General features: G+C 38.1%; 1 protein-coding gene across 15 annotated transcripts in view; it reads right to left on the reverse strand.

Annotated features, from left to right (window-relative positions):
* The window catches only part of LOC124308816 (leucine-rich repeat-containing protein 24-like), a 129,034-nt gene that overhangs the window by 12,613 nt on the left and 88,800 nt on the right, over window positions 1-27,621 (reverse strand). The gene's annotated exons all lie outside the window — the stretch shown is intronic.

Raw genomic sequence — 27,621 nt, forward strand, 5'->3', positions numbered from 1 at the left:
ATCCTTTCATCTCTGAGAACAAGAACAGTCAATGACAAATCGAAGCCGACAGCCGAAGATGTATTTCGTGGATCTCATATAATGATCGTCGAGTATCCGACGGTGAAAAAGCTGTCGTATAAAGAGCTTTCAGTGGGAAGAATCTGCGTTTTTGAGAACAGGAATAATCGCTGGAAGTGAAAAGAGGATTCTCTTTGATCTACCCCCCCTCCCCCTGTCGAGTACATCCCCTCTCGATCAGTTTATCAGCAGCTCATCGTCGGTTTAAAATCTCGTTTGTATACAGTGGGTTTGCCGTTTCGTAAAAAAAAAAAAAAAAAAAACCTCCAAGACACGATTCCAGATCCCAGGCACAGCAACGAGTCCAACCCAACCCGTCCTGTACGTTAGAGCTGGAAGCGCGCGGTTCTTACGCGAGTTGCATGGAAAGCTCCAAGTTTCCTGCCCGCTTATCTGAGCTTCCCCCTGGCTTCCCGGCTTCCCTCAGTCGGCAGACTAACCTAACCTAACATCCCCTAAACCTTGTCTCGCCTCGAATCGACTTGCCGACGCTGAGAGGGACGTAAGCAAAATGAGATTGCGACTCCACTTGAGAGGAGTGATGTAATATTATTGCCGGGGTGTATTTTTTATTCCATTTCACTTTTCTCTTTTTCTTCATTTTTCTTTCAAATCTCTTCTCGTCGAAGCCTCTAAACGGCAGCAGCGTCGATGCTCGCCTCCACAATGCGTGAAAGTAAGGCGGAGTGCGATATGGCCGCACGGATTTTACTCGATCTTACTTAAATTTTCAACGCATTCGACGAACCAACGAAACAAAAACTGTGCGAATAGAATCTCGTCGCGAAACTACACCGAGAGAAATTTATAGCTGTGGTTAATGTCTCACATTCTGTTTTCACTTTTTACCAGAATCGAGAAATACGTACCTCTGGGTACAAAATGATGGGTGGGAGTGAAATTATAGAAAGGTCAAAAAAACTGAAGGGTTACAATATCGAGTTTTTAAAAAGGAGAAAGTTAATTCATAGAATTTAGAAAGATTAGAAAGCTTAGAACATAGAATGTCAAATTGTAGAGCTGTTAGAATGTATCATGTTTTGACCTTTCTCTATTTGGTCTTCCTCTACTTCGACTTACTATATTTTCAATTTTCTGTACTTGAACTTTCCACATTTTTAAATTCTACGAATAAGGTTTTAGCGTATATGAAAATTTGACATTGTGGTTCTTCTATCAATCAGCAATTCCAGTTTTTTTTCCTTACCTAAAATGATGATTAATTTTTTTTTCGATTCACGTAGCCGGAAAATCTAGCATGTATCGCTATTGGGATGATTTTGTATAGGAGCAAAAATTAACTAATGCTAAACTAACCCTGTTCAACTAAAAGAATTTCGTAAATGAAACAATCAGATTTAACGTTGCAATGACCAGAAAATTTACTATTAACAATTAGAATCACAGTAAATCGTTATTTTTTCAATATTTTTTTGTGATTACAAGAATGTTTAAAACGTTACTATAACGAAATCTATTTTACTAGAATTTTGCATCAATCGTCTCAAGCGAAATTGGTCTCGGTGTACCAAGTATTATGTAGAAGTTTCCAAGCTTATGTTACAGTTTTAATCTCATTTCTTACAGCTGCGACTTGTCATACGCACGGCTTGCAATATTACAGAAACATTGCTACGATATTTCTGAAAAGTTGCAGAAATATTGCAGCAATATTTCAATTTCTAAATTCTGCCCGAAATAATAGAAATATAAATATTGTTGTAATGTCACAAAGTCATGTTATTCTACTTTGCTTTGAATTTGAAAATTGGTGGTTTTGATAGTTCAAAATTCAAAACATTTCTCTTGAATAATCAGATAACTTTTCAATCCGTGCAATTTTAAAAGAAAAATTTGTCACTTGTTCGTTTTTCTCTGGATCAAAAAGCTGTCTGTTCACAATGTGGAGAAATAACGAGTGAAAATATTTGTGGCCTTCAGACTTGGAATTTCTCCAACAGGTAATTTTATTCTTTACATCAACCAAGTAATTTCACACATTTTTGCAGTCAGTGTGAAAACTGTAGCGTTTTTATTTGAGGGATGTAAAAAAAATTGAACTGGTATTCAATTTTCACGAAGTATTTAATAAATTCAAAGTAAAAAAACTACGACTTATTTTCAGTCAAGTTCTCATCAATTTATTAGTAAGTAGCTCTATCTATCCTATAAGAATTTGATTAATTCCAAATAATTAATGTTATTGACGCGAAAGAAACACCGTCTGAGCAAATTGCATAAGATTTATGAATGGGATTTCGAGTAAAACTGGAACTGAACATTAAAGTGATTTCTCAGGAAGTCCTGAAATTTTTTTTCAATATTCTGGCCACAATGCGTAGAACGCTTTGAGTTCCGTCCATTGATCCGGAAGAACGGGCAGACAAAACCGAGCGGTTCAAACTCTTAGCTTCGCCTCCTTTGCTCTTTGACAAAGTTCTGTTATACTCGAGTTTCGCCTGATCGTCGTTTTCTGGTAGGATTTGAACCGAGCTATTATTTACTGGGAATAAAAATGCCAATTTGAATCAATTAGTTCCGCCGGCGTCGCCGGCCGAAGATCCGCGAGGGGTTGAAGAATACGGAAATAAGGAAATGAGAAAATTTCTATCTTCGAGTAATTCCTCGGTATAATTCTCTCTCTGGTGGACCATAAAATAACCAATCGTGTTTATTGATTAACCGGCGCGGGGTGGGGATAATGGCACCCGATACAGTGCTGGCCAATTTCTTTTTTCCTCCTTCTTTTTTCATCCCTTCCGAAAAGGAACACGCGCCGTTTCTGCCCGCCACCCCTAGCTTTTCGCTTTATAGGTTTGACTCGCAAACAAATGACTGTCAGAGTTTCCGTCGATCCTCGTAAAACTTTACCCTGCAACCCAACTCACCCCTCCATTTCCACTTTAGTCAGCGCATGAAATATCGCTCTCACGATAAACGGTTTGTATATGGCGGAAATTCCAGCTAAGATTTAGCGCCAAGCGTAAAAGTTATTCGGTAGGTTAAATCAGCTGAATCGACCTCGCTAATTTAAATTTAGCACTGCGAGTTCAAGGGGATATCCTCAATAGCCTGTCTCATTGAAATTCAAGCCAAGAACTCCAATATGTCATATTCCGCGAACTTGGCTTTTAAGTTATTTTCCTTGGTTTATTATCTGTAACTCTGGAGCAGGTTCTTTGTACATGTATACACTTTTTTTCACACAATCTCATCAGTTTTCATCAATTTTTTTCTCCGTCTCTCACATTCTACCGTTATTCGCCAACTTCGTTCATAAATTTTTCCATCGTTCCTGGGGCGACAGTAGAGAAAACGGTATTATACAAAACGTAATTATACAAAAATACCTGTGATTGAACCATTTAACGTAACGACGCACTTTTAGAAAAGATAGTTATTTCAAATTTCAGATCGTCATAATTTCATTAACGATATTTTACAGTTGAAAATCGATACCTTTTTGGTAATTTCATTGCGAGGTTGTCTCACATTCAGTTTTCATCATATTATTACATTTTTAATTTCCAGAAATTCTCATAAAAAACAAAGAAGAACAAAATGAGTAAAATAAAAATTGGAACTGAAATCGCGAATAAGAGCCTAAATATCGAGGTTTCATTTCAAACCGCTGGAATAGGGTAAAATTCAATTTATGGTCACACACGGTATTTAACCCACCAAAAATGGTGCATCGATCCTGCTTAAATTTTATACTTTTTATGTCTCCCCGCATTCGTTACGACGGTTATCTGGACTTTGGCCACCTTCCGCAGTGAACTAATACACCACTTTTAACGACCACATTGATTGGAAATCAAAGGTTTACAAAGATCAAAGTCGATTCAACACTCTTGTGCCATTTGTGACCATTCCTTCACTCGCTTACACGTAATGGATATGGCCATAAAATCACCAATTCACGGTTAGACACGGTGCATAGCTGACCAAAAAATGGTACACTCATCCTACTTAAATTCTACTTTTCCAATATCTCTTCTCCTTCGTTACAACGGTTATGGCCACTCGGACAACGCGGCACCACGCTGCGAGTTTCGTCTTAGGGTGAGAAGAGCAGCTATCCCTTGCCGACAGGTATTATACACCAGCCCCACGTGAGGAAACCGTCGACACACGTGGCGCCATTGTACATTGCCCTGGTTGAATGGCGGGGTCCACGCCTTTGTAAGGTACCATTATAGGACAGATGCCACGGTCGGAGATTTCGGTTATATCCACATTCTCTCTCTCTCTCTCTTTCTCTCTCTCTCTCTGGCCCTTTATCCGAACAGATCCATCCAACCATATACCCGTTTCCCATTTTGGTCAACGGGCGTCGTGTCGCGTCGGCTGCAGTTCTATTTCCCTTTGGCAGGAGCGCGATTGCATACACCGTCGCACAATGATGTCGCGTGCCAGTTCTCAGCCCTCCAACCATCCCCCCATAATATCCGAGGACAAATGGCCCGTCATCCCGTTCACGACTGTCTTCACATTGTTCGAGGATCTCGTACCTACTTCGGTGTCGGATTCTTAGCAGGGTCTTGGCTAAAAAGCTTGGGTCATAACCAACAACGAGAAAGTTATAACATGAAGCAAGACTATCAAGAGTGCGTACAACTTTGTTGGGTTCGAATCGTACAGTACCTGAAATTCTGATCTATCAAGCTCAAGTGCCGTAAGCTCCGGTTGTCTCTAATACACACCAATATAGATACGCAAGTCAGCACAATATTTAACCTCAATTAAGGTAACTCGGTACAAGTGATAACTTGAGTTTTCGGTTATGCTTGATAGATCAAAACTTTGGGTACCGTTTGAAATCGTGAGCTATCCTCAGTTGCACGGAAATGACTGAGGTAGTAGTTATGTTGAAGATTTCTACGTAGTCGCAGTTGCCAGTGAGAAAATACGGTTTACAGACTCGCTGACACGAATCGTATATGTATCATATCTCTGGAACGTATTGTGAACAGTAGTGCTTGTCAGCTCTTTTCAGTAGGGTAACGACTCCCAAGTGTCTGTACTCCGTATGCTCTTGGAATCTCCTGTGTGTGTACATAAATCGTTACCAGATCATTATGTGTGAGAAGAACAGAAAATGGTGATGTATTGTACAACATTGTTTACGTAAACTTGTGTGGTTACGATGTGTGTAAGTACTTCTGACAAGGCCATGAATTAATACCGTCATAGCGAAAATCAGACCCTGCGTCCTTAGAGACATGGTGTGTGATAAATTTAATACGACTGAGAATTGTAACTTTATTATATAGATGTTGACTGACGCTTTTTTATTGGCCTGCATGGTTGACCACAATGGCATAGTCTGGGTTAGTCATAAAGTCTATATTTACAGCATCCGGTTCTACCTTTATAAAGATACTTGTGTCCGAACGTTTTGATCAAAACTTAGGAGAAGTGAAAGAAAACGTTTCAAAAATCTCCAACAATGTTATTTGTATATTATTATTATAGAAATGAATCAAGATCAAGATAATATGCTGCAAACGTTGTAAAATCACAAGGATCATACGGTGTTATTTTTCACACGATTCTGATATTCTTAGTCTCATTTTGATCAGATCCCCGCAAATTGTCCAAGAAATATTTAAAAAATCTTAAACCGTAGCATATAATTGTTCCGCACAAATGTAATTGCTGATGAATATTTGTTTTTATACCGTATTCGCAAGAATCTGTTTTTATCCATCCGGAGATGATTGTTTGTCATTTTTTTTCTCTCTATTTCTAGCTTCTGATTCAGACTGAACAGAGTTTATTCTTTTATCAAAAATCCAATTCGGTTTTTGGATGAAAAACAGTATGCACATCGACTCGTTTCTTCTTTTTTTTTGTGAGGTGTCAGTCTAGACGAATAAGCAATACGTCCACAACCGGCATATAAAAGCCATGTCTACGTTTTGATGATATAATATTACACGATTCCCTTTGCTCTTACGTATAGCGTTATGAACATTCATGTTACTATCTCACGATCCCATTTATCCTTACCAATATCTGATAAAAGGTTTCAGTTTCTTTTTTTATTTGATTTTTTTTTTTTTTACTACTTCCAAGGAGGACCTCTTCATCAAGTGCCGAAACGTTAAGGAATAAAAAGAATCGCTATTGGATTCTTGCACGAAAACCAATCCCATTTATTCGAAAGCACTTGTTTCTACTTTTCCTTACGACAGTTCCATTTATCTTGTGTCTCTTCGGATGCCGAAAATTTACGTTGGTGTTTCGAAAATTGTATAATGAATTTGATACTGGATCCAAGCAGCGATGATTACGTATAAAAATTTTATTCACGCGACAAATTTTCCACATCCATTGGCACTGGTTTTTTTTTCCTTCTGATTCTCGCTTTCATGCATTAACAGGAATTCGTTTTGGTATATGGTCCTCGCTGTAAGAGGGAAGTAAATTGTCCGTCCTCGGTCGCCTTTTCCTTCACCTGCACTTTATCGACGGGTTTCGCAGGATGAAAATAACTTCTGATTTAGTACGCTTCCACCGTGTATCGGAGACCTCTTAGTTCCTTGGACTCGCACTGTTCGCCCTTAACCTCACCCTCGTCCTCGCCTTCGTTCCTCGGCCACCATCTTATTCGTCACAAAATTTTCTCACGTAGCACTCCGTGCCCGACTAATGGCGTTCTCCACGGAATGAGAATTCCTTCTGCGGGACTACAAATGGGAACTGTGATATATGATCCAGAAAAAGAGCAAGACGGAACGAATGAACTAGGCCACTTCCTTCCCGCCGCGTACTCACCACGTAGTCCTGCCTCAACTCACTCTCGCGGATATTTCTTCTTCACAAGGGGGTCGCTCATTTGCTATGGAGTACTTCGACCCTGTAAGTACCCGGATGTATTGTATCAAGGGTAATTTCCCACTCCATACAAGAAGTCTTGTCTAATTTACCGATTCATTGTCAAAGAAGAGCTGCTTTCGTGACGGTACGAAACTGTAAAGTTGCAGCCGAATATTGCTGTGTTGGGTTGCCTATTATTGAGGAGGACAAATATCGGTAAAACAGATCTACCGAGTGACACTTTAACGTGATGCCGGAACGCGATCACTGAACGCTTCAGTGTAGGTTACACTAGTTAAAAAAAATTCACTTTTTATGTGTAACATAGAAACTTTCAACTGATTATGTTAGAAGCAAGGTTTAGTATAATCGAATTGATGTTAGAATATTTTCCATATGAATAGTTTTATTGTGATATCATATTTTTTTAGTATATTCAAAAATACAGTTTTGTTAAACAAAAATTGGGTTATATATATTGTCACAGTATACTGGTTAGCAAAATTTTATAACAAGGAAGGTGCTTACCAATTTTGAAGTACCTATCTACTCTCGTTATGAAACCATATTTGTTTTTGATTCGATCAGGTCTAGTTTTTGCGTTACAGCTACTACAGCTAAAATTCAATCTTTATTGTTTTGACTTACCTTTTATGATTCAGGATGTTTTTTTATTTATTGTACCCAGTTCAATTTCACTGGCAGTAGCTGTAACACAAAAAACTAGACCTGATCGAATCAAAATAAATATGTTTTAACAGTGAGGTTAGACAGATATTTAAAAATTAGCCAGCACTTTGTTACAAAATTTTGTTGACCAGTGTTATAAACAACGAAACAACTGCTTTCGATAATTTGCATAATTTAACTTGAAACGCGCTACCTACCGATAACTCGGTGGTCTGTATTACCAATATTTGTTCCCCTTAGTGGTAGGCAACTCATCACCCTACGGTGTTTACTTGGAAACATGCTGCATTTGATTTAGCTTTTTACCTTCATAAATTCATTTTAGATTCATAATTAGTTTCATCGATCAAAAACTTCAGCTACAGGAGCGATTCTGAGGGCAGTGACTGTAGAAATAAGGTGAAAAAAGATACGCGTTCATTATCTGCCGGTGTGTTTGCCCGAAGGTGGCATTGATCGCAGTCTTGTTTACCACATAATTTCTGATAACGCTCTTTTCCTGGTGCCTTAACTGACAGCGTCGAACGGTTAACGTGCCCGCAATAAAAACGGGACATCAGTTTCATCCCGCGGCAGGGATGAGCGATAGGATTGGACGGGAGGAACATGATGGATGTCTTCGATTTCCGAATTCGATCTAGTGCGAAGTTTACTACCGTCTAATACTTACTTTTTCAGAACAGTGTAGGGGAATTATCGTCATGTATAAATTGGTTCCGAAGTGTGTCATATTGTAGATTGCCCATATCATGCGGTATTTAATGGTAAGAAAAACATTCAAACGAACATTATCAGGATTGAAATTGAGAAAGTAATGCACGTGATAATGTTTAGAACGTATTCTTGACATCAGCGTATAGAGTGGAAGTTTCATGTTGAAACTTTGAAAAAAATTGCCAAAGCAAGAAAAAAGACACTTGAAAATCGTCTGGAAAACATAGAGCGATGGTGCAAAAATGTAATTAGTCATATGCTCGCAAGCTGCGCGATGATGGATATTCTGCAGATGCTGTACGTGCAGAGAACAATAAATAATACATAGAGCAGGAGAATGAAAGAGAGAATAGACTGTAATCTGAAGTGGGTGCAAGCTGACAGTCAGAGTCGAGGTGTTAAATATTGATAAGTTCAGAAGTCCGTTCCGTTGGGGCGTGAGATGAAAAAGAATGCGTGAAACTAGAAGTTAGACGGTAAATTGTGCAGAATTTTTTTAATCTTTCCTTCTCGAGTTATGCATGAAAATGCATATTACCATTTTGTAAATATACAGAGGCAGTAAAAGTTTTTTTGGCGAAGAAATGACGAGAAAAAATTTACGATGCAACTATCAAACGTTCATCACGATGGATGAAACTTTTGACACTTTTTCTTTCACGATCCATTATTGATCACCACTGGCAGTAACGTCTTGAAAGAAAACGTTGGTTATATTTTTCCATACAGCGAGATATGGATGTATAAAACGCAATCGTTTCATATAGGTTCACACATATATCTATCCATCTATCAATATCGTTTCAATAACTCAACCGTGAATTATTATACCGTCTGAAGGCGTGCCTTTTGCGAATCTTGCACACAAAGGGAGAAAATTCAGACTTCAACTTACGTCCATAGCAATATCTTTCAATGTGGTATATATTTATGGAAAGATCCATATGTACTCCGCACAATCAGCTGATATGATCTTTTAGAATTCAGCGAAGACCGCAAAAAATTTGACTCACCATTGCGAGCATTTCATTTCCGTAATTGTACCGTCTGCACGTATCTATCAAAAAAATAAGATAGAAACGACCAAATATCGGAATACACTAGTTCAGAAAAGACTTTCACGACTGGAGAAATTAAGGGAGAAAGCGCAACGAATAAAAGAAAAAAGGCAAAACAACTGTTAAGAGGAAAACATTTGTGATTTTTTTTAAACTTGAATCTTTATAAGAGATTAGCTGATACATTCTGGGTGTTAGATAGACTAAATTACGTGCATAATAGATTCGTAACTAGCAAAGAATAGTTTACAAGTAAAAGATTCATCAAAGGTTAAAAATTCGTGATCAGCACTTTGACGGAGGTTGTAAAAATGTAATGATTTCTTGTACAGTAAAATTTTAGTCTCTACATTTGAAGACTATTTCGTCCGACAAAAAATGTATCACTTTTAATATTATAATTCCGCAATTTTACAAGTCAAGCTAGACTGGAAAAACCTAAACTTCTTAACGTATCTCCAAAATTTGTGCGCCATTTAAAATATCTAATAAGAGAGTAAAAAATTGACGAATTTTCAATCAATAAAAAAGTTAACCGACAATAACCTCAAGTTTTCCGTCTGAGATCCAATCGCATCAATTATTGGATCTTTGCATAAAAATCGAGAGTAAGAAAAAAGTTTTACTCATCTATAAATCCTAGAGAAAAACCTAAAACAATGTGGCTGTCCATATTTCCTTCCGTTTCGCAGCTGAATTTCACACATTTCGAGTCACGTGGATTAGAAGAGATTGCTATAGTTTTTAATTTGGCAGGTTTGCTACATATCTTTGGCGCAATTGTAGGCGGAAAGAAAAAAGAGAAAATACGGACCAACTATTTTAAGATCCTCTGCTTGATACCCAAGAAAACTAATTTCGTTACGGTTTGCGTTATTCTTCGAAACAGTTACGCACGTGCGTAACATCGGCCATTCAAACAATTGTTTCTGGAATTTCCAACCGTGTGTATTACGCTGGCATTCTTTCGTCGGATATCCCCTCAAAGCATTTTTCCATATCGCGAAGTGTTTCGAGAACGACTTGGGTACATTTATATTCTCAAATGTGGCACCATTCCACTGAGGTAGGTGTTTTATCCATATATAAAAACGAAATATTTTTATTAACGCCACACGGCGAGTTCCTTGTATATATATGCGTGTGAGTATGTGTGTGTACATAAACCATTTTTATCCAAATTTGTGCGATCCCTGCGCCTCGAGTGTAGAGCGTAAAAGAAATTTTCCCAAAGATTACAAGTCACACTGAGAAAAATTCAGTAAAACAGGTGTCGTTAAAAAAAACTGTTTGAATATTTTTGGAATTACGAAAAACGAGGTACGCGTAAACATTTTGCGCTATCGTTGATCCTTTTTTGGTTATTGCAACGCAAAATCAGTTTGCGAGGTTTATCCTACTTTTTTAGTTGAACAAGGCTTTAACGTCAATTTATTCTTGCACAAGCATTAAATTTTCGCAACAGTTGCAAGAAAATATAGCAACAATGATCGTAAGGAGAAAGAATAGTAACGGATGCTAGACTTTCTGGTGACAGCTATAAAACTAATTTTCACTTTGCACCTAGAACAATATTTTTCGATTATGGTAAAAAATGAAAATAGTGGAGCACTGAGCGGTAACCGGAACTAAAAAATTCTCTCATTGCATAAACGAAAACTTGCTAGCTTTGAGGGAACTGGCCATTCAACGAGACGGGTTGAAATTCTGAATTCGAAAAGTTCCGAAAGCACCAAACTTCGAATTTTTTGGTGGCGAAGCTTAAAGTAAAGAAATCAGACTCAAGTTTCAAATGATTCGAAAGCTGACGCTCAAATTATTGAAAGAGCAAAGTTACGAAAGTGCGAAAATGAAAAAAATATAAAAATCCTAAACATCGAAATTCCGAATGATCAAAGATTTTCAGTTCCATGAATTTATGGCTTCGTGAAATTTCGCCACGTTGATCTTGCTTTGTTTTGAATTTTCGATACTTTTACGTTCGGAATCCTGGTTTTTCTAATTTTTTACACCCACTTGTCGAGTAAACTACGCTGTGTAGGTATATTTTAACTTTCGGAATTTTACTCAATCGAAACATTATTTTTCAGGATTTTGCTCCGTCGGAACTTTATCCTCGGAATCATGCATTTCGGAACTTTGAGCAGTCGGGTTTCCGATCATTCGAAACTTTATTGTTTGGCAAAGCTTTGATTTCTTTAAATCAAGTTTCGCCAACGAATAATTCGGAATTAGGCGCTTTCGGAACTTTTAAAATTCGGAACTTGAACCACACCCCGATTTAACTTCACTGTTCGCCGCGTAGAGCGGATAAATTATTATTTTCTTTCATTCTCCCTCTCTTTCTCTCCCTCATTCTCCTTCTTGACACGGTTTATATACGTTGGTATAACGTGAAAGTGGGATATAACATAAAAAATAAGAAAAATACGACGACGAGTTAAGTACGATTAATACACCGCGAGGGTGTGCAAAAGTGTTGTGTGTGTGCGTGTGTGTGTGTGTATTTATTTCTACAAGGCATGAAATGTATACACATATCCGTACACATGCGTATGTATAATGTCTTCGTCGGCTGAAAAAAAATGCGTGCTGCAGGAGTCAAATGTAAAAGCGGAGTTGCAAAACGTTTTATTTTCACTCGTCGCAAAGCAGCGCAATTTTATTTGCATAACATTATTGTTTTTCTTTTTATTCCAAATCTTTTTCTTTTTTTTTTTTTCATCTTTTCTTGCCCTGTTTTTTCAACCCCCGGTGCTTTTGCGGCGGTCGGAGCTAACGCGTGGGTGAGGAGTATTCAAATATTCTCCTCGGCAAAAATACCTCGACTACCGAATCTCCCATCGGGTATTTTCATGCAAAAACTTGTGCGTATGAGGTATATATATATATATATATATATATATATATATATATATATCTGTGTGTGTGTGTGTGTATAGATATGAATGTATTCGTTTATACGTATCCGCCTCCGCAGCTACAGCTATTCGTTTGCAATATTATCAACAGCGACGTCGAGGCGTCGTAAAAGAAAATGAAAAACGTAGGTATGTAGGTATACTGGATGGGGGTGGAGCGCAGGATGTCCAAGGATCGGTTGGTCACCGCACCCTCAAAGATCCCGACTGCAGGCGAAGAAATCGACGCGCCTCCGAGCTCCGAGCTCGTAAAATCCGAGATATCAACTCGCCAGTCGTTGGCTGGATAAAGGGTGTCACAAAATTCACGCAGGGGTTAATTTCGATTGAAAACACAGGGTTATAATTAGATATTGTAGACTGGGAAAAATTTCATTTGTTAAATTCGGTAAAACAGGTATCGTTAAGGAAACTGTTGGAATATTGTTTGAATTACGAAAAACGAGGTACGCGTAACCATTTTGCGATATCGTCGATCCTTTTTTGGTAATTGCAACGCAAAATCAGTTTGTGAGGTTTAATCTACTTTTTTAGTTAAACAAGGCTTTAACGTCAATTTATTCTTGCACGAGCATTAAATTATCGCAACAGTTGCAAGAAAATATAGCAACAGCGATCGTAATGAGAAAGAATAGTAACTGATAATAGACTTTCCGGTAACGGCTAGAAAACTAATTTTCATTTTCTACCTGGAACTATATTTTTCGATTGTGTTAAAAAATGAAAATATTTAAGGACTGAGCGGTAACAGGAACTAAAAATTTCTCTCAGTGAACATTTTTCATTGATTCCTAAAATACACGATATATTGGTTACGTTATACGGTTTTGCCAGCACACACGCATTCTTTTGTTGAAATTTTCCATCACCGTTTTGCATAAATGTGACTGAATTTCGTTGACACGCCGCTCAATTTCCTCCTTCAAGGCCTGCGTGGGCTTGTTGGCGTATAAACTTTGAACTTAAAAAAAAAAAAACTCAAAGAAAAAAATCCAGCAGCGTTAAATCGCATGACGTGGGCGGTCAATTCTTATCACCAAAAGGGGAAATTAAAGGCGCAGGAAAATTTAAAGTTAGGTGTTTCTAATAGATGGGCGATTTTTTCTTCAATATTTTTACTGATCGATGCTAGTTTTCTGACGATTCTCAACTGCCCTAAATTAATTTTCCATCCAAAAACTTATCAACTCTCTGCCGGGATATGAATTTTCTTCGAAACAAAATTTGACTTTAAGAAATTTGGCAAGCAAATTAGAATAGCTCGTTATCCGATTTCAAATTTAAATAAAAAAAAAAAATGTCTAAATTTAGATCTCAAGAAACACTTTTGCACAAAACAAAAAACAAACCGGAAGCTTTTTCGGGTCAGCCCGCGTTCAAACAATCCATGAAAGATAATTGGGAAAAATAACCCAAATCTGTGGGGTTTTTTTTTTTTTTTGCTTTTCACCAATAGAAACGTCTTCATTATACAATACTTGATTTTATACACAGAATGGTGTCGATAGATTGAAAAAATAACCTAGATCTGTGTTTTTTTTTTTTATCATTCTCCATCAGTAGCGCCTTGATTACAACCCGGTCGAGCTTTTACGATTTTACACATAGAATTGTGTCGCTACGTATTAATATACCTCCCACGTACCTACTTTCCGTCAGCTTTGTATCGCGGAGAAGTCAAATCGCTTCGCCTTCGAAGCGAGGCTTCGCGGCCGGTTTTGACTCCGCGCATTTCGTCCTAAAATTTACCTCAGCGACCAGCAGGTGGTCCGCCGTTTCAAATGGCAAACAGCAGTTGCCTACCGAACCACAATTGTCGCCGCAAAATTCTCACACCACGGCCATGGAGCTGGTGCACAGAAATATATGCGAATCCGTCGGGTGTGTCGATAATCTGCAGGGGTTGCCGGGTGAAGAGGGGCGAAAGGGAAGCCGGCAGGAAGCCAAATAAATCACAGCTGTCAGCCCGATGGCGAGTCACTGCGAAGCGGGCGAGTTCGCATTTTGGTATCAATTTCTGCTGGAAGGAGAAGGAAGAGAGAAAAAAAAAATAAAAAAACAAAAAAGGAAACGGGAAAGAAAAAGTTGTGAAAAAAGAATAGGAAGCAGCAGAGGAAAAAAGTGTCGAGCTGTGTGTACGTGTGTGTTTCTCTCTACGTTAGAGGGAAAGATTTTTTTTCCAAATATTGGACTGGTTCGGAATCAGTGCAAAAATAATGTGTGCCCACGTGGCGTTCGATATCTGGTTATCTGCGCATTATACATACGTCACAGATACGCGGAACTTTGATATTTCGATGTCACTAAGCTAAACTGAGCGAAATTTTTAGTTTCGGTTACCGCTCAGTCCTTAACTATTTTCATTTTTTACCACAATCGAAAAATATAGTTTTAGGTAGAAAATGAAAATTAGTTTTGTAGGTGTTGCCGGAAAGTCTAGTATCCGTTACTATTCTTTCTCATTACGATCACTGTTGCTATATTTTCTTGCAACTGTTGCGAAAATTTAATGCTTGTGCAAGAATAAATTGACGTTAAAGCCTCGTTTAACTAAAAAAGTAGAGCAAGCCTCACAAACTGATTTTGCAATGCAATTACCAAAAAAGGATCGACAATATCGCAAAATGGTTAGGCGTACCTCGTTTTTCGGAATTCTAACAATATTCAAACAGTTTTTTTAACGATACCTGATTTACTGAATTTTTCTAGTTACTACAACAAATGATTTTTTTCTCAGTGCATGTTGATCGATTTTATCGCCTTTTTGAATTGAATATTTGTTGTCGAATATTCGAAAAAATATGACTCGATTGAGTTTGTTCTGTAGGAAGGTCTGATCTTTTCGAATACGAGGCTGATCCTTAGATACGGTGAAAAATGTCTGTTTTTTTTCGAAAATTTTAGTCCTTTTCAAGCGGAGGATGAGAAAACAGTTTTTTTACTTTCTTTTTTCACCAGCAGCATAACTTTTTTTTCCGTCGTCTTGAACAGCCGACGCAGCGAACGTATAAAGTTCTACCCTTTTCTCTTGGGGGCAGGGAGAATTTAGTGTCTACGTTTTTTCCAGGACGTTTATCATACTCTTCTTCCATTTAATCCTTATCTAATATTCTCGCTGCGCTACCGTTTTTAACCCTCGATTGTCACCTGGGGATCCGAATATCACCCAGTAGCATTTGGTGTACGGGGCGTTTTGTGCCGAGTAAACGAGTTCGAAATCAGAAACGTTTAACTCAAAAGACAAACATTTTTTTTTATTGATAATTGGAAAAAAAAGACCCTGGTTACATAATGTACTCTTTTTATGAAAGAGCCTTCCGAAGGGAACAAAATAGGCATTTTGTTGTTGCTGAAACTCATTTTTTCGGTAGGTACAGAAGCATTCGCAAAATAATTTCAAATATTTTAACGTCAGAAACGAATGAAAATGAACGGAATGAAAATCTTTGCAAAAAAGATGCACTGTGTTGTTTATTGGGTACAAGGTTTAGAAACCAAAGAGTGCTAAATCAGAAATAATTGGGTCAAACGCTCGTCGATTTGTTACCAAGTAAATTCCATAATGCAATACTAATTTCGAGAATTTTCATTTTATTTTTTCCGTAGGTTCATATACTGAAAAATTCTTAATTATACAAAATATCAAAGTTAGTTTAATATCAAGGTTTAAAAATAGGACTGTTTAAACTAATACGTGATCATTCCGTCAGGATGAGTCAATTCATAGCAAAAAAACAGCCACGAAGCAGACTTTAAAAGTCAAATGCGATTATTTTATACTACAATATTTTGATCCTCCAGATGACGACTCTGAATATTTTATAGTTCAGTGATTCGGAGCTAAATTGGGTCTCTGTGACATTTAAAGAATTCCTTCTGAAGCGTGACATTTAAGGGTTGAATGAAATTAGTACGATAACAAGTTAATGTCGAGTTGAAATATGTGATATGTGAATTTATTAGCAGAAACAGTGAAGTAAGAGAGGTAAAAATTACTGCGTTCGATACAACGATAAAGAATTAAACGGAAATAATTCTTCGGTGTCTTCAGATTTTTTTTCAAATCCTGATCCTTTTTCACTGGTTTAACATCATGCACTAAATTTTACATGGAAAACAGGGCGCGGGGTTTGTAATTGCAAAGTGGAGAGGAAAGGAGAAACGTTGGACTTCTAAGCAGGGTTACGAGTTCAGGGTTGAAGGGTTGAATTAATTCCCTCCACGTTTTTAATAACACTCATTCGTATTTACATATAAATCTCACCGTGAATGTTCAAACTACGTATATGTATATTCGGAAAGCATCGATGTGCGATTCTAAAATATAGAGTGCGCTGAAATACGGTGGAATTGAAGGCAAAGTTGCTGCGTATTTTTTTGTTACAATGGATATATGAGTCAAAAATATTATCAAACTTTTCGGTGAATGTGAAAATTCTCCACAAAACCGGTATATTAACATTATGGACGGTCATTTTTGTACTATTTTATACGCATAATTCAAGCACAACAATGCGTCGAAGGAGTTTGTTCGATTATAAATTTCGCATCTTGGTTGAGGTTAAAATTTGATAGTTAGTTTGATAACTTATTAGCAAAGTCGAGAGAAATTTAATTATCACAGCGGTGAACCTCTGCGTGAAATATTGCTAGAGAGTTGGTAAAAAAGATTCATTTCGCGCCTCTAGAATTTAGAATTTATTGTTTTTTCTATTCAGTTACCCAACACGAGAGATAGCACATGTCAACAAAAAAAAAAAAATTTTTTTATCGAGTTTGTATTTGAATAAATAAATTTTAATTCTATATATTGAATAATAACTAAAATCTTTATTTATTACTTATGAAGTTTGCTTTCGTCTTTTTTGTATCGGTAAATCACACAGATAAAGATGAATTTTGAGTCTAGATTCCAGATGACAATTTTTTGTTTCTTCCACGTAAGTAATATTAAGAAAAATTACTTACTATTCATAATAATGATAATTAGAAAATCTTCTGATTCGCATTAAAATTTTTGAATAAAAGTGATTTAAATGCGAAACTGAAGTTTATTTATTTGTTATTTACAATAAATGTTTGAGAAAATAGGTAATGTCTTTTTAAAATCCGAAATATCGTTCTGCTTTCTACAAGAGCAAATTACAGCTAATGAAACTGTTTTTTCTTTTGTTTTTTACATGGAAGAAACCAAAATCTGACATCTAGAAGCCAGACTCAATATTCGTGTTGACCGCTATAATTTATGGCAAGGCATAATTATCAGCGAAGAAAAGACGAAGCATGAGAAAACTGAAAAAAATTTCATTTGTTACGGTAACTAGAAAAATTCAGTAAAACAGGTATCGTTAAAAAAAACTGTTTGAATATTATTGGAATTATGAAAAATTATGAGGCGCGCGTAACCATTTTCCGCTATCTTTTTTTGGTAGTTGCGACGCAAAATCAGTCAGTGAGGTTTACTCTACTTTTTTAGTTAAATAAGGCTTTAACGTCAATTTATTCTTGGACAAGCATTAAATTTTCGCAACGGTTACAAGAAAATTTAGTAACAGTGATCGTGATGAGAGAGAATAGTAACGGACACTAAACTCTCTGGTAACAGCTAGAAAACTAATTTTCATTTTTCAGCTAGAACTATATTTTTCGATTGTGGTTAAAAATGAAAATAGTTAAGGACTGAGCGGTAACCGGAACTAAAAATTTCTCTCAGCGCAGGATGATAATTGAACTTGCGCGAGTGATAAAACGGTGAATCCGTAAACGGTTCGAAATACCAAAGCTGAAGCATTCCGCAAACGCAACGGTCCAAGTTCGAATTTCCGGAAGTACAACTTTCGGAGTTGCGAGTTTATAAATTCTTCTGTGTTGAATCGATCGGATCATCGTACGTCTAATAAACTGAAGAAAAACAAAAACGTAACGGAGCTCGTATTTGTACGGAGTTTAAAAAGCTCCCGTTTCAATCGAGGGCGGATCCTGGATCCTGGTAAGTATTTCTTTACGCTCGCTCTTTGACGGCGAAGACCGTGTGAACCGACTCAGCTGAAGCTGTTATCTCTCTCTGCTGCTGCCTCTCTGTTTCCAGCGTACCACTGAATTCGCCTTTTGATCTTGGATCGTCCCTATTTTACGTTCATTGCGTGTTTGAATACTCCATGCGCAAATACTAGGTACGTTCTTCACCCGAAAGAAGGTTGAAAAAATCTCCCACGAAGATCAACGAAATTATACTCAATTCCACGGTGAATTTTTTGCGTTACTGAGATTTAACACTCGGAATTTAGTGCCTTTTCCTTAATTTGTTCACGAGATAGTCTGGCATTGAGAATTTGTCGCTTTAGTGTTTTCGAAAGCTACGATAAATTTCGCGAAAAATTTAAACCAACGTTGTAAACTGAAGAGCTATCCGTACATCGATTTTTCAGATTTCTACAATGTGATTTAAGATTCACCAGATTTATTGGAATTATATTCTACTACGGTTTATTTTTTTTTTGGGACAACTATTCGTCGTAAATTCGCTGAAGCAAATTTTATTTCTACCAATAGGAAATGTAATATTGCTTTTTTTTAATCTAATAACAAACATAGTCACTATCGGCGCAATTTTACAAAAACTGTTTATTCCCAGGTACCAAATTTTATGAGAAAAGTGTATCAGTGGGATGTCGACAAAATAAGTAATCGCGAAATGAAATCGAGATAATCTATCGGTTATTTGATCAGCCTCTATTTTATAACCAGTATTATTCATCTTAAATTATTAGGAAGATTTTCTTAGCTAATACGAATATTTGAAATTGATGAACACGCTAATGAACGAAAATTTCTAGTTTTCATTAATTGGTAAGGAACAATTTTTTTTCTTTTAACTCGAGCAAAAGAGGTTTGATGAACTAAATTTTTGTGAAAGTTGTCAATTACTAATTATTGGAATAATTAGGTGGTAACTTGTCGCAATTTTCATGGTAACTTTTGTTCCCTACGCTCCACAGCTATGAATTTTTTTATAGATTTATGTGACGAGAATTGTAACGCAAGGAGCTTTTCTGATGAAACCAGTGAAAACCACTTGTTTTATAGAGCTTTATTACGAGTTTAAATTTCAAGCAGTTCGAAAAAATCAAGAGTTCCACCGTCGTGTCTCCTTGATAATTAGTTGTCAATCAGCGAAAAATTATACTGATTCTTGGTTAACCAGCCTCTTTAAATCTAAAGAAAATCATTGTCATCATCTCGTGTGCAATTGAGTCCTATCTTCGTGGCTAAAATATCGTATAAAAATCCAGAGGATTTCGTAAGAAATTTACGTCTCAACGAAATCACGAGATCAGTGAGACCGGAAAGATGGAGCGAGCGGTGTAAAGACTGCGATAGAAAATAGAGGATCGGAGAAAAAGAAGGCATAAAGATTTAATTCGGTCGCTGCCGGACTACGACGACCGACTGAGTCCTTCGCTGTGCTGCAGATAGCTGGAAACTGGTCTACCTACTTATTTTATTTTCTCTTAGGGCAGGGCTGTGATGAGACTAGAGATTATGGAAGCTATCGCATTTTCACGAGCTGGTTGGAAGAAGAACTGCTGCACCATACATACCGAGATGCAATTCGAGGAATACGGAGCGTACGGAGAAGCTTTGTGCAGAAGATTGGCTGGCTTCTCAGGATCTTCGCTGATAGCATCGCCTCTTCCATCGCAGATTCGGTTCGTCTGCCCGCCTGTCTATCTATCAGTGAACGTGAGGTTGGGATCGGGGTCATGCTGAAGACATCCTACTAAGGGGGTGAAACCCGGCGAGTATCTGTCTGTCTGCAGACGTCGGCAAATACCGCGGGAAAAGTGTCTGCTGGGAGAGAAAAGCGCGGAGAAAGAAAGAGAGGAGAGAAAAATAGGCGAAGACGAAACGATAGACTCGTAGATTGTGCAACTAGTGCGCAAAGGAGACGAGTGCGGGAATTTCAATTTTGCGTACCCACATGAGTGCGCAAAATAGTGCATTCTTGCACTGGTGCGGGAATTGAATCGAAATATCTAGTTTCTCCATAAAAAAAGGTATGTTGATTCAATCTAGACTGGGAGTTTATTATTTTGCACACTCGTTTGGGTAACCAAATCGAATTACTTACGATCTATCTATGTTTCAAAAAGTGAGCGTGCAAATTTCTATTTTGCGTACCCAAACGAGTGCGTAAACTAGTATTCAAATTGAAATATCTAATTGAGCTATAAGAAAAGATGTTTCGATCAAATTCTTACACTAGCGCGGTAATGTACTACTTTCACCACTCATTTGGATAAGGAAATCGAATTACCTACAAGCTATCTATTTTTTTTCAACCGAGTGCGCGAAATTCGGTTTTGCATACCGAAGTGAGTGCACTAGTGCGAGAATGAACTAATTCGCGCACTCATGTCGGTACGCAAAACTGAATTTTACGCACTCGGTTAAAAAAGATAGATAAATGGCAGGTATTTATTTATTTTTTTGCACCTTTGATTTCGACTCATTAATTATCTCGATTTTTCAAGAATCACCAGTTTTAAACGTATGGCAATTTTTCCCTTAACGATACTCACTTCATACGAAAAAACACTGCGTAAATGTTTACATACCCTCAAAGATTTTTATTTTGAAAATACTGCATCATTTTTCACGATAGGAGTTTGAGTTATTTTGGTACTGGAAAAATTTTTTCAGTCAATTTCATACGAAAATTGCTCGCATATGTAAAAAAAATCAATGAATACAGAGTGAAAATTAGGGACCTGAGTATCAAGTTCTAAGTTAAGATTTGAGGAGAGACAGCTTGAGCTTTTCAAGTATAACATATTCATGATCATAATCGTCCGAATTTCGCGAAACTTGTCCTTTCTTGTAAAAGTTGGCGTGGTTGTTCCCTCGTAAAGTCCGCTTTATTAAGATGGCCAGCTCCAGAATTTCGGTGAGATTGCAACGCGCCGGATCAACTCGTGCCGTGTCTTGAAATATAGCGACTACTTCACCGGCAATGCCCGCGAGGATTCCGGGCTGTGCGGCACAATTCATTTCAACCATCTTGTCCCTGGACCTTTCGTACGACTTTGGCTCTATCCTGCAAACTGTGATATCCCTGTCCTCGTTATCTCTAAGATATGTCACTCCAGCCTGCGATTCAACTTAAAGCGGTCGACTCCATTTCCGCCACGAAAATGGCTCGGCCTTTTGCACCGAAGATCAAAGTTTTAGACAACCGGTGTTCCAGGAAAAGGAACCGTAGGTCTTGACGGATCGTGATTACTGGGTAAGATTGAGGGAATATTTCCAACGGCTCAAATCCCCGAGATTCGGAATTGAAGCTGCACAGTTTTAACGGCTCAAAGTTTCGAACAGCGGTATTTCAAATTTGGTATACATTTTTTTTTTTTTTTTTCTTGTGGCATATGTGGAACCGCTCATTGCCAGACTTATGCTTCAGAGAAAAATCTTTAGTACGGCAGAACCTAACGCTTCAACGTTGTTCCAGTGAAAATAAAAATATTTTATATGGGACATTCCATGCCAGTTCAACCTACTGCCAAAGTTGATATTTTTGATTTGGCTAAAACTTGTCTATCCCTTCGCATTCTGTGAAAAGAAGTTCAATGACGTTTTTGAAAGTTTTTCGTCAAACGTTTCATGAGATATACATTTTCGCAAATTTTGATATCTTTTTATTACAAATGCCTGTAACTTTTTGAAAAATCTATGAATTTGAATCACAAAACTAGGCCGATAACTTGTGGAATAGGATTTTTGAGAATCTAAAATAACAAGATGATCGATACACTCGATTTAAAAAAAAGATTTCTTAAAGTTTCAAAATTAAATAAAAAAAACCTCATCAAAAAAGTTTTAGATAAATTGTTGCATTGCATTTTCGAAAAGTACATTTGATAAACACACAATTTCAGGACATGGTTTTGAAATCAGCGAATTTTTGAAAAAATCAAGGAACCTTATTCCATAGAATGCAAAAAAGATAGCAAAGTTTCAGCCAAGTAAAAAATAAAAATTTTCGCAGTATGTTGAGTTGGCACGGGATGCCCCATACATGTCCTTAAATATTCTTTGAAATTTTGTACGTTCGGAATACACGATTTTGGCGAAACAAGTCTTTCGTAGTTCTTTTCCACTTGGAAATTCGGTGGGATTCCGTGATTTCGTGTAAACTTCGTATGCCTACTGATCACGTCGCATAATTCATGGAAGCCTCGCGGAAGCTCGCTATGCAGACAACACCGCAGTAGTCATGAAAAACTTCCACCCTCGGGCAAACAATTTAACTTCCCTCCCGACTCGCTCGATACTCGCAAGGCAAGGCTGGCTGCCAGTACGCGTCCAGGAAATGTTTGTCCCTGAGAAAACGAGCGGGAAATTCATCTTCTGGCACTCTGAGGCCACCTTGTAATATATCTTGGTTGGCTTTCGAGGCGCGACTGGAACGGGAAGCTCCGCTATAAGCTTCAGCTGAAACGCAAACAGCCCTGATGCCGAATCAGAAGCGCTCACCCTCCCCGATTTATCTGCATGGCAGACACTGGCAGGCAGCCGTTTCATGATTTATTCCCGAATCCCGAACCAGGAGCAACCCGGGACCTCAAGTTTTAACTATTTTCAACGTCGCGACGCGTTGCGATCCTCGGGTACTCAGGTGACGTTGATAGATACATTCGAATGTAATCCTGATGCGATCCTGTACAGGACAGGGAATCCTTGACCTACTTCTTTAAGCGGTGAAACCAACTCGCTCCGGGATTGTTTCTAAGGAAGAAGTGAATCGAAGCGTAATTCGATTCTCGATTTAGCAAAAGTCTGCAAACTATCCCACGGCTGATGAGGTCAACTTTTCAACCCATCACTTTCACCTACAGTGGAAGAAAAATATGCAATTCAAAATTGCCCCCAACCGTCGTACGAGAAAATATCCCATTGAAAATGTCATCGTGGTAAGTCAAATCATGAATCAAGATTGAAACTTTACACAATTCTGGCTCATTTTAATGTACCTTTTGTTCTGCAACTGAGACGATATATTTCTTATAAATGTCTGAGCTTTTCACTCTGCACGGATCAATTGTTATGAAATAACCGAAGGGTCTTTACGTGAAACATGCTTTCGTGTTTGATGTGAGTTGAACGATAAACGCTAAACTGTCTTGGAAAAATTAGCTTCTCGAGCTTTTCTAACGTGTGTTTATTCTTGATGTCTGAAACCCATGAATCATGAAAGGTTCAAGAGCTGTGAATCGTATATTTTCCATGAAACGGTGTCCTGGTAAAACAGTTGAAAATGTTATCGGTGTTTTTATTCATAACTACATAACGATAACAACAACTCTGAGACAATACACTGTAAAAAAAAAAAAAAAAAAAATGCAGTGTGGACATCTGTAGACTACATAATAATTTCGTATCAATTTCTACGAGTTATATTTGATAGTGAATTTTAAAACTGGCCATACAAATTGTATTTCCAGTCAATTTTGGTAATTCTCAACATCACCATATCTCACAGTGTACCAAACGGTTTGTATTTCTTTGCTCAAACAGCCCTCAAATTGCAGAGTTTATCCCGCAAATAGATATTGAAATATCGGTAAGCAGGTTATTCACTGTGGAGTGCCGGCAACAATATCGGCTAAACATTTCAATACTTTTCGATATTTCCTTCGGCTCACCCACACGAGCACTACGAATATCCTGTTGATACCCGTGAGAAAGGTTTCGCTGTTCGGGAAATGGAGCGATCCATCCTTGTGGAAATCCTGTCACATCTCTACATCTAACTCGGGGTATATTTATACCGACTTGAAGACGTATAATAGTAGTAGTTCTGCATCGATACTCGAAGGAACGCCAGGATAATGCGATGAAAACAATTCCTGACATGGAAAATGACGAACCGTATAAACTCTACGTCGAAACTTCCGATCCCAAATGGATACCGAGACCAGTTTTCTCCCGTGTAGACGATACGATAGACGCGGTTAAAGGGTCGTTGTGACGACCTCGGGTTTATCCGTCGATTTCAAACGTTCGCTGCACTCGCAATCAGTGCGATGCGCTTCGCACCGTGAAGCCATAAGACCGATGTAGGTAATAGCCGCGGAAGTAAGTACGTCCCTAGTTAGTTTCCAGTAGAGTTCAGGCACCAAGAGCAAAGTGGTGAATCGGTACGCTTGTAACACCGTAGTATTTTACGATCGTAACCTCGACTGTTCGAAGACGAAAAGTTTACAAGCCGGCAAGCAGAGATACCAACGTAGGTGCTTCGCTAAAGACGGAAGATCGACGATGCATTAAGGGGCACAAGGCACAAGGATGTGGGCGGTGGTTTCGCCTAGTTTGCGGATGCCATGAAGGCTGGAAAGGAGCTTAGCAATTTGAGCGCCTGTGGGTGCCCCGGGCAGTGTTACTATGTGTGTTGCTCTTCCCAACCTTTCCCAACCTTCCAGGCCGGCTGCTTTGAGGCCAAACTTGCTATAATGAAACACGCTCTGGGTCTTAGTATTCCGGCTCTCTGGATCTTCCTTCCCGCCCTTCAACCCCTTCTCTGTCGCCCTCGGGCCACCCTTCTTCTGTCATGCTACACCAAACCGGCCACGATTCGATTCAAACACCCGCGTATCTACTCAAAGAACCCGAAGTCCGGTTTGAGATTCATTTGTTTATCAGGAGGCAATATTTATTGTCGGTACAAGCGAGGATGGTATACCTTATTAGTTTGCATGTAAGCTTTATCCTAACTTCCAACGAAAACTGTTCACTGGAGAAAACTGGTATCGATTGGTTGATGAAAGATGAAGTTGGCTAGGTACCGGTCATAATCCCAAGGTTCCCAAAACCCAATTATGCTCCAGTGGTCAGTAGAATTGTTATTGTTTTACCGGTTGGATTAACAACAATGATGATGAGAGTGACGTAGTTTTGTAAGCTAGCTGTGAAAGATACGATTTACTGAATTCGAAACGAACGTGTTCAAAAGTTTCCAAAACCATCCGAGAAAAGGTGGGTTCAGGTTAAAATTGCAAACGATCAAAACCGTTCGGAAGTTCGTTCTATTCGGAATTTCAAGCTTTCGAGATTTTGGACTTCTAATGTCGTTCCCGATTAGTTTTACCATTCGGAACATTAATCCACACCCCAAAATGTTACAGTGTCTACACTTCCTTCCTGCTGGAACGCAAACTTGGAGCATCAGTCATTTAGTTTCCAAAAGATTAGTTTCAATGCTTGCACAACTCTGACTTTATCACAGTCACGATTATGCGTAAAATTGAATCGATAGTTTGTCGTTGACCGAAATGTGTTCCGAGTCGAGGGCGTGGCGTTACGTGAGGCTTCCAGGAAGAACTCCAGAAGATTTCAAGTTCACAGATATCTCAAGGGTCTTGGCAAAAGCGATCCCTGCAGCTCAAGTTCGGTTTCGGAAACATCGCTGGTAGGATCTCAACGGCTTCTTTGATGTTGATTTCAATATTTCTGCGATTGAAATATGAGCGAGGTAACTTTGTCCTCGGGAAGAACCCGGCTCGTTGACGAATTCGATCCACAGCGGATCCGAGTTGTGGATAAAGTGGGGCTGAGGAGTTTGCGGGGTACGTAACTTGTTCAACTCGGCATCTGAAGGACCTGCTTTACTTAGCGGGTCTACTTATCTCCGTCGCATTGAAAACCTACTCAGCTCTCATCTCCGTTCAACCGATTATATCGATCATGTCCGATGATTCGATGCAAAGAGCTTCGCTTCAAGGGATATTTTACGTTATAATAAAGGTAGTATATTTTCCATCTTGTTATCCTACATCTGTACGGAAAAATATCAATCGAAATTACCGAGGTCTGTGACCAAAAAAACTGCACAGATTTTTGATACCGTTTCGTAATAGATTTTTAATCACTGAAAGCGGGAAAGATACTCAAAAAAATTCCATCACGTCAGGTTTCTTCTCGCGTGAAACTCCCGCTTAACTTGAGATCTGGTGTCCTATTTTTGACTCTGAAAATCTCATGCAAAAATGATTTCTTACTTTCATTTAATATGTATTAAAGTGAGACTCAGGAATAAATACAAACAGGGAAACAGAAAATGAAAAGTGGAAGCATGTTCGGAAAAGTATTAAAGAGAAGTAGAAAAGGTTTCACAGGGCAAAAATAATGAACATGGAATGTCAAGTACATTTCACGAAGAAATTGTTTGTTTAATTTTATAAGAAATATTGTCTAGTTCGTTGTAATGAAATGGTGGTTCTTTTTAGTATTGTTATGCTATTTTTTATGCAAACACTTCGTATTTTGCAAAAATACTGTACGCGATGAAGGGAAATGGAAGTCATTTTTGGATTCAGCATACTCGAAAACGTAACGTTCACCAAAAACATCCCATGCAACTGAAATAAGATATTTTTTGCAGACCTGTGTTATTGGTAGCTATTCTAAAACCAATAATAACCCTTTCAAACGGTTGAATATTCATCTTGCCAAGTATCGAGGCTGAGCTATTGCACTAAGAGAAATTTTTAGTTCCGGTTACCGCTCAGTCCTTAAATATTTTCATTTTTTACCACGATCGAAAAATATAGTTCCAGGTAGAAAATGAAAATTAGTTTTCTAGCTGTTACCGGAAAGTCTAGCATCCGTTACTATTCTTTCTCATAACGATGACTGTTGCTATATTTTCTTGCAACTGTTGCGAAAATTTAATGCTTGTGCAAGAATAAATTGACGTTTAAGCCTTGTTTAACTGAAAACGTAGAATAAACCTCACAAACTGATTTTGCGTTGCAATAACCAAAAAAGGATCGACGATAGCGCAAAATGTTTAGGCGTACCTCGTTTTTCGTAATTCCAACAATATTCAAACAGTTTTTTTTAACGATTCCTGATTTAATCAATTTTTCTAGTTACTGTAACAAATTAAATTTTTCTCAGTGTAGAGAATACGGTAAATTCAAGACGAGCCCTATGAGGAATAGCGTAATATGAAATCGAAAAACAGAGAACACTCCATAATTGCGGGAGAGCTAATTGAAATCGATTATTTTTGTGGTGTTGACAGAGAATCGCGAGGGGGATATTCTTGATACGCTTTGCAGTCGTTGATGCGGATAATTGCGGAGATATTGAACTTGGGGGCGTACAAAATTCCCTGTGGGCCTTGTTCAAGCACATTAGCTACCGAGTTTGTGGTGAAATTGCACAGAACCCGCTGCTGTCGCGTTTTATTCTTCACACAAAAAGAATGCCAAGCAGTTTTAGTCAGAGTTTGTCTGGTTCATTTAAAGTTGGAATTGGAATTCATCGCGAAATTGTGCTTATAACAGTTCCAC

This window comes from Neodiprion virginianus, chromosome 7 (genome assembly GCF_021901495.1).
Source record: "Neodiprion virginianus isolate iyNeoVirg1 chromosome 7, iyNeoVirg1.1, whole genome shotgun sequence".
Lineage (NCBI taxonomy): Eukaryota > Metazoa > Arthropoda > Insecta > Hymenoptera > Diprionidae > Neodiprion > Neodiprion virginianus.